Source organism: Acomys minous (genome assembly GCF_964271855.1).
Source record: "Acomys minous genome assembly, chromosome: 12".
Taxonomy (NCBI): Eukaryota; Metazoa; Chordata; class Mammalia; order Rodentia; family Muridae; genus Acomys; species Acomys minous.
In genome coordinates this window covers 917,426-929,256 of record NC_140493.1, presented here as the reverse complement: position 1 = coordinate 929,256, position 11,831 = coordinate 917,426, and positions in this window count along the sequence as shown.

Genomic DNA, 11,831 nt, shown 5'->3' with positions numbered 1-11,831 from the left:
GAATAAAAAGAAATACACATGGACTAGGGATATAGGTCAGAGACTGGCCTGCATCCATGTGGATCAGAGTTCCCCAGAACTACTTAAAAAGTCATAAAGGAGAAAAAAAAAAAAAAAAAAGAAACAGCTGAAGTTCTTTGCACCAAGAAACACCACAGGGCCCACAAAGACAGCTCAGCTGGTAAATTACACATAAGCAAGAGGGGCCCAGCGCTCATATTCCTTACATAACAGCATGGTGGCACATGTTCATAATCCCAGTCCCAGTGAGAAACCCTGGGCCAGGCAGTGGTGGCGCACGCCTGTAATCCCAGCACTCAGGAGGCAGAGGCAGGTGGATCGCTGTGAGTTTGAGGCCAGCCTGGTCTACAAAGCAAGTCCAGGACAGCCAAGGCTACACAGAGAGACCCTGTCTCAAAAAACCAAGACAAACAAACAAAAACAAACAAAAACAAACAAACAAACAAAAAAACGGTATAGTTCTAATTACTGAGTAAAAACACGCAGAGGGATAGATACCTCATATGCTTTTTACAGAACCACAGTTTGCGGGTTTCGTATATTGTAAAAGTGTAAAGCGTTCACAGTAATGATCAGCAACAACCTTAGACGTCAAAAGGGAGGAGAGAAGTTAGTAGAAAAGGCTAAATCCAATTGTTAAAATTATTTATTAAAAGCCGGGCGTGATGACGCACGCCTTTAATCCCAGCACCCGGGAGGCAGAGGCAGGTGGATCACTGTGAGTTCGAGGCCAGCCTGGTCTACAAAGTGAGTCCAGGACAGCTAAGGCTACACAGAGAAACCCTGTCTCAAAAAAACAAAAAAATAATTTATTAATATTTTTATTCTATAAACATTCACGCCCTAATCAAATTGTGTTTCACGGATCTATTAAGGTGTAGTTAATAATTAAGCCACATCTAAAGTATAAAATTTGATAGGTTTTTTTAAAAAACTTTTATTTTTTGAGATTATAAATCTTATCTTTACCCCTTCCCTTTTCTCCCTTCAACCTTCCCACGTACCTCTCCTTCCAAATTCACAGCCTCTTTTCTTTAATTTTTGTTACATATATATTCCCAAACACACGCAGATACAGCATGCTCAGTCTGCATGATGTTACATGTGTGATGTTCTCAGGGCTGACCTCTCGGGGTCAGCTAGCCAATCGGTGTGCCCTCTCCCTCCCCGGCTCCCAGCGTTCCCTAGTCGCCTGTAGTTGCAGTGGTTTTCCTCCCTGGCCCCAAGCTTCCGGAGTAAGGACTCACGGAGACTCAGTCTTTTTACAAATACCTAGGCCATATAGCTAGGCTCTTCTCTGACTAGCTCATAACTTAAAATAACCCATTTATACATTCTGCCACACAGCTGGTTACCTCTGCTCAGGTTCCATGTGTCTGACCTTTTCGCATCTTCACGGGCCAGTCTGCACTTGGCTCTATCCCAGAATCCTCCCTGCCTGCCGTATGCCCCGCCTATTTATTTCCCGCCTAAGCTATAGGCCATCAGGTTTTTGATTGTCAGCAGCCTGTAACTCTTTACCTATGACCGAAGCATCCTAGGGTCTTTCCCTTCCACGTTAATTTGTTATTTGGTGTTGTGCTTGTTCAGTCAGGTCTTATTTAAACATCCAGGTTGGTGAATCTTCGCGAATGCAGCTGCTGGTGTTTCCAGGAGACACGATCTAGTCCTCTGTCTCTCTTCGGCAATGAGGCCCGAGCCGTAGGTGCGGGAGCTGCGCTGCAGGTATCTCAGCATTTTGATCTGTTGTGGTTTGCTAGGCTTGTGTGTGTGTGTGTGTGTACACTCGTGAAATTTTGTTGACCATGGTTCCTAGAAGTGAAATAGAGGAAGTCTACAAAAACATCTTTTTTCCCCCCATTTTGCTTATTTGGGTGTACTGAGGGACACGTGTGGAGGTTGGAAGACAACTTTTGGAAGTCTCTTTCTACCACGTAGGACTGACTGGGAGACGAAGCTCAGGCTCTTAAGGTTGGATAACACACACCTTTATCTGCTGGGCCATCTTGCCAGCCCCCAAAGGCCAGACTCTCTTATTTGAAATATGTAGAAATAGCCTAGACCAAGTGAACAAAAGTCTAGCCCGAGTCATAAAAAGTCACAGACCCCCCCCTAATCAATTCCTAGACCCAAGGCAGCTTATAGGCCCAGAACCCCCTGAGTGATGGAGAGTCCCTTGACGCTAACAAAAATTTATACTTTTGGTCTTTTTGTTTTGTTTTGTTTTCATCAGAAAAACTTATGACCTTTTAACAGGGTAACTATACTTTGAGGAAAAGGGAATAAGAAGACCTTTAGACAATACTGCACACTATTTCTGACCTGACACTATCTGTAAGTGGACCAAATGTCTCTGAGGTCCAGCAGTGGGAGTTAGGGCTTACAGGGGTCAGGTGATCAATGGAGTTTTAAGATTGGTCTCACTGTGGACCTGGTGGGTCTCTATGTCTCTATGAAGGTCTTCTGGGTTTTTTTTTTCCACATTTTGAATAATTAGAATAGATTTTTCTTTTCTTTTTTTTCTCGAGACAGGGTTTCTCTGTGTAACAGCCCTGGCTGTCCTGGACTCACTCTGTAGACCAGGCTGGCCTTGAACCCACAGCAATCTACCTGCCTCTGTCCCCCAAGTGCTGGGATCAAAGGCGTGCGCCACCACGCCTGACTTAGAATACACAGATACTCTTAGCTCTAGCTGGTTAATTCCCTGACCTGTGAAGTGAGGGCTGTTGTGGTAGGAAAGGTGGAGCAGAGAAGCCGGGGTGTAGTCCAGTGACAGAACACTCACTCCGTGCCCCCGAGTCTCAAGGACAACCAGATGTTGACACCAGTTGTAGCTGCTGTACCAAACACAACTTCACTGCCTAGGAAACTGAACGCCCATCGGGAAGCTGCTGGGCAGTTGTCGGCTAAGAAAGCAGATTGCCTGCAAGGTTAGCAATACACTCTCGCTGCACTCCCTCAGAGGCGCTGTGGAGACCAAGTGAAGTCCTGGGAGAGCGTGTGTGTTGTTCACATGGGTGCCACCATGGCAAGGACTCCAAGGCCTCCACCCCGCGCAGGGGGGGGGGTTGGGAGGCTGGCAAAGCCTTCCCTGGGTGAACCTCAGAAAGATGATTTTCGAAGAGAACACACATGACTCAGGGATGCTATTTCCTCTTCAGGAGAAGGAGACTGGAAGGTTCCATTTAGTTGGACTCGGTACAGCTGTAGCATATTAGGCAGTATTTTTAGAAGGCTGAACTGAAAAGAAAGGTAGGCTGAGCATTGTGGCCCAGACCTGCAAGGCCAGCTCTCGGGGGAAGCCACTCCGCCTGGTTGTTTTCAGGCCCTACGTCATATACGTCTTCTCTTACCTGAGGGCTACAGCTAACCAACTTCTTTTTGGGTCTTTTTAAAAAGGTGAAGTAGAGGGCTGGAGAGATGGCTCAGAGGTTTGGGAGCACTGACTGTTCTTCCAGAGGTCCGGAGTTCAATTCCCAGAAACCACATGGTGGCTCATAACTATCTTTGGTGTGAGCTGATGCCCTTTTCTGTCATGTAGGCACACATGTAGGCAGAGCACTGTGTATATAATAAATATTTTTTTTAAAAGCGAAGTAGAGTTTGAGATTTAATGACTATAGGCTTAAGCCCAAGGGGTTAAGAGAAAGAGAGGTGCTGAGAAGAAAGTAAGACACAGCAGAAAGCATGGGTGTGAATTTCTCCCAGAAAGAGTCAGGGAAAGCAAGACATACCTCAGTGTGGGTCCTGGCTCTTTAAGGGAGAGTCGTCAGCTCTCAGGCTTTTTGACTCAGACAAGGATTAATATCACCGACTTCCCTGGGGCTCCCAGGTGCAGATGGCAGGCTGTAGGACTTCCTTGTCTCTATGATTGCATAAGGCACGGCTCACCGTGTGATGCTGCATAGGCTTTTTTTGTTGGGGGGGAGATGAGCCAATGCCTCTTCACCCTGGGAGGGCACCGACGACAGACCTAAGACGGGGTTCCACAAGCCTGGTGAGGCAATGAGTTTAACTGAGGTGACTTACGTGGGTGAGCATGGATACACCACACAAGAAGAAAACGTCTCTGCCCTCCAGCAGGTGTTGACTGCCTCGTGAGCCCCTCTCTGCCACGACAAAACATTAGCGCACCCAGCCTTGCACAGGGGAGAGGACCCCTGTCTCTCGTGCTTGCTGCTTATTTTCCTTCTTGCTCCGGCCCAAATACCTCACGAAAGGCAACTTGAGGGAGGAAGGGCTTACTCTGCCTCACACTTCAGAGAACTGAAGTCCACCTGGACGGTGACCAGCATGGGAAGCGGAGTGTTGCATTGCCTGTGTATCAGGAGGCAGACAAGTGGAACGCTGGCTTCTCGCCCTCTCCCCTCCCCCTCCCCCTGTGCTATGGTGCCACCTACATTCAAGGTGGGTTTTTCCTCCTAACATGGTTGTGAGCTGCCGACACAGGTGCTGGGAACTGAACCTAGGTCCTCTGCAAGAACAATTGCTCTTAACGGCTAAGACGACCCTCGGCCCTTTAATTTATTATTTTTAATTGTGTATGTATGTATGAGGGGGGCTATGCATATGTGTGTGAGGGTGACCAAGGAGGCCAGGAGCTTCCGAGCTCCTAGAGCTGGGAGCTGCCTGACATGCGTGGTGGAACCCAAGATCAGGACCTCTCCAACACTAGACCTTATTTTATTTTATTTTATTATTTTATTTTTGAGACAGGCTCTCTCACCGAAACCAGACCCCACTGATTGGCTGGGCTGGCCATCAGGCCCCAGACATCCTCATGCTTTTGCCCCCCCAGATTTGAGACTTAGTCATGAGCAGTGGCCTGGCTTTTCCTGTGAGCAGGAGATCTGAACTTGGGTCCTGAAGGCTCGTGTCACAGTCACTTACCAGCTGAATCCTCTCCATAGTGCTTTGGCTCCCTGTAAGCCGGCAGTGTGGCTCAGTCACAAAGGCACGTGCTGCCAAATCTGGTGACCTGAGTTGTATCTCACGCACATGGTGGAAGGAGATAGCTGACTCTAAAAATTTGTTCTCTGACATTCACACATGTGCCAGATGTGTGCAAATGAGCGCACACCCCTCACATAAATAAATAAATAAATAAATAAATAAATAAATAACCCTGCCTGTGCATTCCACCACTGGGCTGCAGGCATGTACCATTGCACCTACACAGGTTTTCCCTTTCTTTCTCTTTTTTTTTTTTTCCATCTGTCTGTTAGACTCTTGATATATAGCTTAGGTGAGCTTTGAACTCCGAGCTTCCTGCCTCAGCCTCCCGAGTGCTAGGATTATAGGCACCTGCTACTATGCCTGGCTCCGCCTTGACATGTTGACCTCTTGACCTTTATATTTACCATGAGGCAAACAGCAAGGTGATGTCATCTCACACATTACTCCAGAACCTTTTGTTGAAAAGTACGTTCTTTGTTCTGTTTCTGTTTCTGGGGTGTGTGTGTGTGTGTGTGTGTGTGTGTGTCTAATTTACCCACACGAAATCAATTAAATTTCAGCAATTAAAACACAGAGGTCTAGAGCTGTGTCCCTGTTAAGCACTTACCTAGTGCACGTGAGGCCTTACATGGGATCCCCAGTATCATGCATACAGCCGTCCAAAACAGCGTGGCGCTCACGGCTTGCTCAGCAAGTGCCTCTCCCCACGGAGCCCCCCACCAGCCTGTAGTCAGGCCTTTAGTGTCTCACCAGACGTCCCAGATATTTAGTATGTTTTTGGATCTTTATTTTGAGACGGGGTCTCATGCAGCCCAGGGTGGCCTCAAACTGAGTGTGTGGCTGATAATGACGTTAGACTTCGGGTCTCTCTGCCTCTCTCTCAAGGGCTGGGACTATAGGTGTGTGCTACCACCAGTTTGTGCCTGGGTCGTTCCCACCTGGGGCCCCAGATGCTAGCCACACCTGGCTCAGGATCCATGCTCTGATTGCCTTCCTGGAAGACTATGTTCCGACGTGTCCTGTTAGCAACCTTGAGCCACTGATCATGGCAATGTCTGATAAGTCTCTCTGCCATAAAATTACATTTTCCTTGGTAATTAATGAGGACTTTATGAGAGAGTATTTTGAGACCTAGGTCCATCCAATCTCTCATCACATTTCTACTCACTTGGTTTAGTATTTGTAGATCTGTGTGGCTTCTAAGATTATTACTATGATGATTATTAAAGATGTATCCTTGGGCTGGGCGTGGTGGCACACGCCTTTAATCCCAGCACTCGATCAGGCAGAGGCAGGCAGATCTCTGTAAGTTCGAGGCCAGCCTGGTCTACAAAGTGAGTGTAGGACAGCCAAGGCTACACAGAGAAACCCTGTCTCAAAAACCAAAAAAAGAAAAAAAAAGATGTATTCTTGTAAAATTGAAAAAACAGTATGAGTGTTTGCCTGCATGTATGTGTATATGTGTATGCACTATGTGCATGCAAGCCCACAGAGGACAAAAGTACACATTCAACCCAGGTGGGTGCTGGGAATGGAACCTGTGTCTTCTGCAAGAGCAAACAGTGCTCTTAACCACTGAGCCATCTGCCCAGCCCACTAAATGCTGTATTTAAATTCTACAATCCTGCCACATGGATTAGCTCTCATGTCGGAGGAGAAGCCTTATCTCCTTCCCTTTATCCCTGGAGCACGGCTCATGGATCCCTGTGGCACTCGTGGGCCACCTCACTTGTTTGGATCACTCCGGGTTCAGCCAGCCCTCAGTCCCGACACATCCCTATCAATTTAAGTGCTGCACTTCCTGCCTCACCCAGGTGTTCCAGAGTCACATCGTGTTTCCCACCCCAGCCTTGGGATCCATCTTTTTCAAGGGGCAATGCTTCTTTTTAATGGAGCTTGTTCGTTAGAAACCAAGACCAGGTGTGACTGATAATGTAAAGATGTTATGATTCCCAAGCCCTCAGTAAACAGAATTAGAGGGGTAAAATGTACGTTACATAGGAGAAATATTTCCTTGTACATCACATTTGTACTTGCAGTTCTCTTCTGACCCAAGAGTACACAATTCATTCTAATTTTTTCTTTCTTTCTTTCTTTCTTTTTTTTTCTTTTTGGTTGTTTTTGAGACAGGGTTTCTCTGTGTAGCCTTGGCTGTCCTAGACTTGCTTTGTAGACCAGGCTGGCCTCGAACTCACAGTGATTCGCCTCCCTCTGCCTCCCGAGTGCTGGGATTAAAGGCGTGTGCCACCACGCCCGGCTTGCAGCTGTTTCTTTCGTTTCCCACTCTACACAGAGAAACTGTCTCAAAAAAATAAAAAACCCACCAATAAACAAACAAACAAACAAACAAATAAAAGAAAAAAGCCATGGCTGGCTGGAGAGATGACTCAGTGGCTAAGTGCACTTGCTCTTTCAGAGGACCTGGGTTCGGTCCCCAGCACCCATGTCAGGGGCTCACATCTCTAAGCCAGTGCTAGGCTAGGGCATTTCTTCTACCTTCCTCAGGCACTGCATGCACATGGTGCAAGGCAAAGCACCCACGCTGAGCACAACACAGGGCGATGTGCCCAGGAGTGTCTGTGTAGTGGGGCAAACCCAGGTCCCTGAGCATGACATCTGTGATAGTGCTGAGCTGCATCCTAATTCCGAGGTACGCCCATCCTTTCTGACTCCTCATCTGATTTTTTAAATTTTATTTATTTATTTATTTTGTGGTGCTCATGCCAGGTAAACACTTGTGAGTTGCAGCCCCAGGCTTGCGTGCATTCATTCTAAACTAAATGGTTCCAGAATTTCTGCCTCCCTTCCTTTCTTTTATATACTTTGTGTGCTCAGACCGGTGTGTGAGCATGCATGTGCCGTGGTGCCTGTGTGGAGGTCAGAGGACAACTTATTTCACTATCTGAGGGCTGAGAATTGGACTCAGTCAGGCTTGGCGACAGGGATCTCTATCCACTGAGCCATCATCCTTTAAAAAAATGAAGTATTGAGCCGGGCGTGGTGGCGCACGCCTTTAATCCCAGCACTTGGGAGGCAGAGGCAGGTGGATCACTGTGAGTTCGAGGCCAGCCTGGTCTACAAAGTGAGTTCAGGACAGCCAAGGCCACACAGAGAAACCCTGTTTCGAAAAACCAAAATAATAATAATAATAATAATAATAATAATAATTTTAAAAATTAAGTCTTATTGTGAGTCTGTGTATAATGTCTGTGGAGATCCAACCCAAGGCCTTGTGCCTCCTAGGCAAGAACTTTATCCACTGAGCTACACGCCCAAGCCCACCAAAACAGCTTCTAAAAGGGTGTGTCTCGGGCCAGCAAGGTGACTCCGCAGGCAAAGGCACCTGCCACCAACCAAGCCTGGGGACCCAAGATCAATCCCTAGAACACACGCGGAAGGAGAGGACACACTCCTGCAAGCTGACCTCTGACCTCCACACACGTACCAGGGTACTTGCACCTCAACACAGGATAAATACACATAATAAAAAGAAGAATCTTGGTGGATTCACACTACCTGATTTCAAGATTTAAGACAGCCGGGCGTGGTGGCGCACGCCTTTAATCCTAGCACTCGGGAGGCAGAGGCAGGCAGATGAGTTCGAGGCCAGCCTGGTCTACAAAGTGAATCCAGGACAGCCAGAGCTACACAGATAAACCCTGTCTCGAAAAACAAAAACAAAAAAGAAGAAGACTAGTCTTAAGTATTAACAAAGATTTGAATAGAGAGTTTGCCAAATTAAGAGAGAGAGAGAGAGAGAGGGAGAGAGAGAGAGAGACACACTTTTTGGAAAACAGTTTTTGGCAATCCCTTATAAAGTTCAACCTACACTTATTACCACATAAGCCAGAAATCCAAGAGAAATAAAAACATTCAAACAAAGACTTGCACATGACTTCTCATAGCGACTCTACTCCAGCAGCCCTGAATTACAGCCCACACAAACGCGCACCAACCGGCAACCAGATAAAAAGTCACAGCGCACACGTCAGTGAGACAGCATTTGCAATAAGGAGCAAACGCATGGAGGCATTGCCCTTCTATGTTTGACTCTCGGAAGCCTTCTAGAACACTCCGGAGAAAGCAAACTTGAAGGACAGAAACCAGATCAGTGTTTGCTGGAGGCTGTGGTGGGTGGGGTGGGACTCCTACAGAAGCTTCAAAAGAACTTGTTGGAATAAAAAATGTCCAAATCACACAGTTATAAAGGAAACGTGACCATGTGTGTGTGTCTGCCTCCTCCTCAGCTCTGAGACTGTAGGGTAGGAACTACTACATGTCTGCTCCTTTTAAGGGAAGAGGGGACCCAAGTCAAGTCCCTTTGGTTACACTTGCATTTAACCAAATGAGACGCACTCGCACACACACGTGCGCGTGCGCGCACACACACACACACACACACACACACACACACACACGCACGCACACTCCCCAGCCCTGTTGCAGTTAGTTTTATCCTGAATAACACAACTTTGCTATAGATGATGGCTATACCAGGGAGCAGGCACAGACAGAGGCAAGGAGACTGTGAGGATGTTGTAAGCCACAGGCCATAGTGGCTGCCACCCCAGGTGGCTGAGCGGAGTGAAGGAAACCAAGGACGCCTGCTGGGTTTCATGCGAATCTCTGGAGTATAAAAGCAACTGACTGGGAGAAGCCATGCATGCGGGGAACGAGATCTGAAGGAGGGGGCGCGGACACACCGCGAAGGAAGGCGGAGGAAGGCGGGGCACGTGGAGTTTGTAGTGATGGGGCAAAGGAGCGCTGAGAAGCGGAGAGAAAAGAGGCGAGGAAGACATCCCTTGGCATGCCCTGACTTAATTTACCACCAAAAGTGATCTGGACTTTGTTTAGTCACTGGAACTCCCTGAGTGGCTCTTCTAGCAGGAGGGTAGTTGGTCAAGCCCGTGGCTCCCAGGGTAGCTAGAGCAGCAATGTGGACCGTGAATTCCAAGGGAGGCGCTGGAGGTCCGGCGACGCTGCGTTCACTTTCTGATTATTAGGAGGTGGCGCAGCACAGCGAAGGGAGCCAGGTTACCTCTCACTAGGGGCTGAACTGCACCCACCTCACAACTAATAAGGCGAAGGATTAACCCTTTGTGCCCCCAACCATGATAAGCGGGGAATGCGCACGTGGATAAGCATACAGGAGTAATGCTGGATGACGGCCTAGGTGCACTGTTAACATGCAGGCCCCAGCCTGCCTAGCAACCTAGGACGTCACTACTGGGTGGGCCCCTGCCCAGGATCTCTCTCTCTCTCTCTCTCTCTCTCTCTCTCTCTCTCTCTCTCTCTCTCTCTCTCTCTCTCTCTCGTGCCCCTCTTCCTTCTTCCCCTTGAAGCACCACATGTTACCCAGATTTTTTTTTTCCTTCAAGACAGGGTTTCTCTGTGTAGCCTTGGCTGTCCTGGACTCGCTTTGTAGACTAAGTTGCCCTCGAACTCACAGCGATCGGCCTGCCTCTGCCTCCCAAATGCTGGGATTAAAGGTGTGCACCACCACCGCCTGGCCATTACCCAGATCCTGAGATCCCCCAAAAGAACCAGAAAGACTCAAAACCGCTGTAAATACAAGAGGAATCTTTAACGTTACAGCTCAAGCTGGATCCGCCAACACCAAATCTAAAGTATCTGGAAGCAACCCCAGGCGTTGACCTGGGAACTCTTTTATAAGTTCCTCACTTCCCTTAGGTGCCCCCTAAGCAAGGGGGGGTCCTAGTTAACAGAAGGGGGTCTAATGTCCAACCAGCTACAGAAAAAGGTGCCAAGACCACCTATGGAGTGACTGTCTGTGTTCTCTATGCTCAGGGAAGTGTCTTCTTAGTAATCCCATCTCTGCTGGTGACACTACCAGACAACGCTATCTCTGCTGGCTTTTCTTTGTAGCTGTGAGCTCAAATCTTATCTTTTTAAATTTCTCTCTTTCTCTTTCTCTCTCTCTCTCTCTCTCTCTCTCTCTCTCTCTCTCTCTTTTACACACCTTTTAAGTCTGTTTCTTCAAAGAACTTGGTGACCCTCAGATAGGTGCCAAGGTCATTTGTGGTGGCCTGTTAGCTCACGCACTCCCCAGTGCTAGCTCAGAAGGGAATGAGCGCCCCAGCTACTCCATAGGTCTGTCTGTATTGGGGTTTAGCCAGTTCCTTCTGACCCTCTCAGTACAATTTGTTACTGTACTTGACTTCCATTTCCTGTCTTTGGGGGAGCTTTCGGTTCTTGGTACTCAATGTTTGATTGCTAAGGAAGCCACGTCTTTGCTGGGCAATATATATATATATATATATATTTGGTTTTTCAAGACAGGGTTTCTCTGTGTAGCCCTGGCTGTCCTGGACTCACTCTGTAGACCAGGCTGGCCTCGAACTCACAGCGATCCACCTGCCTCTGCCTCCCGAGTGCTGGGATTAAAGGCGTGCGCCACCACTCAGTTGTTCTTAAAAATCTTTTAGGCCTCTCATCTTCTCACCCCATGATTATATAATAAATTCCTACATATCATATCTGTAGTGTGGCTTATATTTCATATTTAAAATCTACTACTGCAATTGTCTGTGAGCATCAGCTGGAGGTGTACCTACAGATCACAGGATGAACAAGATGACCCGGGAGCCCCTCTGGCGTCTCATGCAACCTAGGCTGGCCTCACACTCACAAAGTAGCCACAGGGTAACCCCTGCTCCTCCTGTCTCTACCTATAGAGCTAGGACTCCTTACAGAAGACGCCTGGACATTACTTTGCTCTATCAAAATGTAGGGCTTTTTTTTTGGGGGGGGGGACAGGCAGTAGTGAGGTGGGGTGCTTGAGGCAGTGCATTGCAGTGTAGGCTGGCTTCATACTCTCTGTGTGGCGAGGCCTG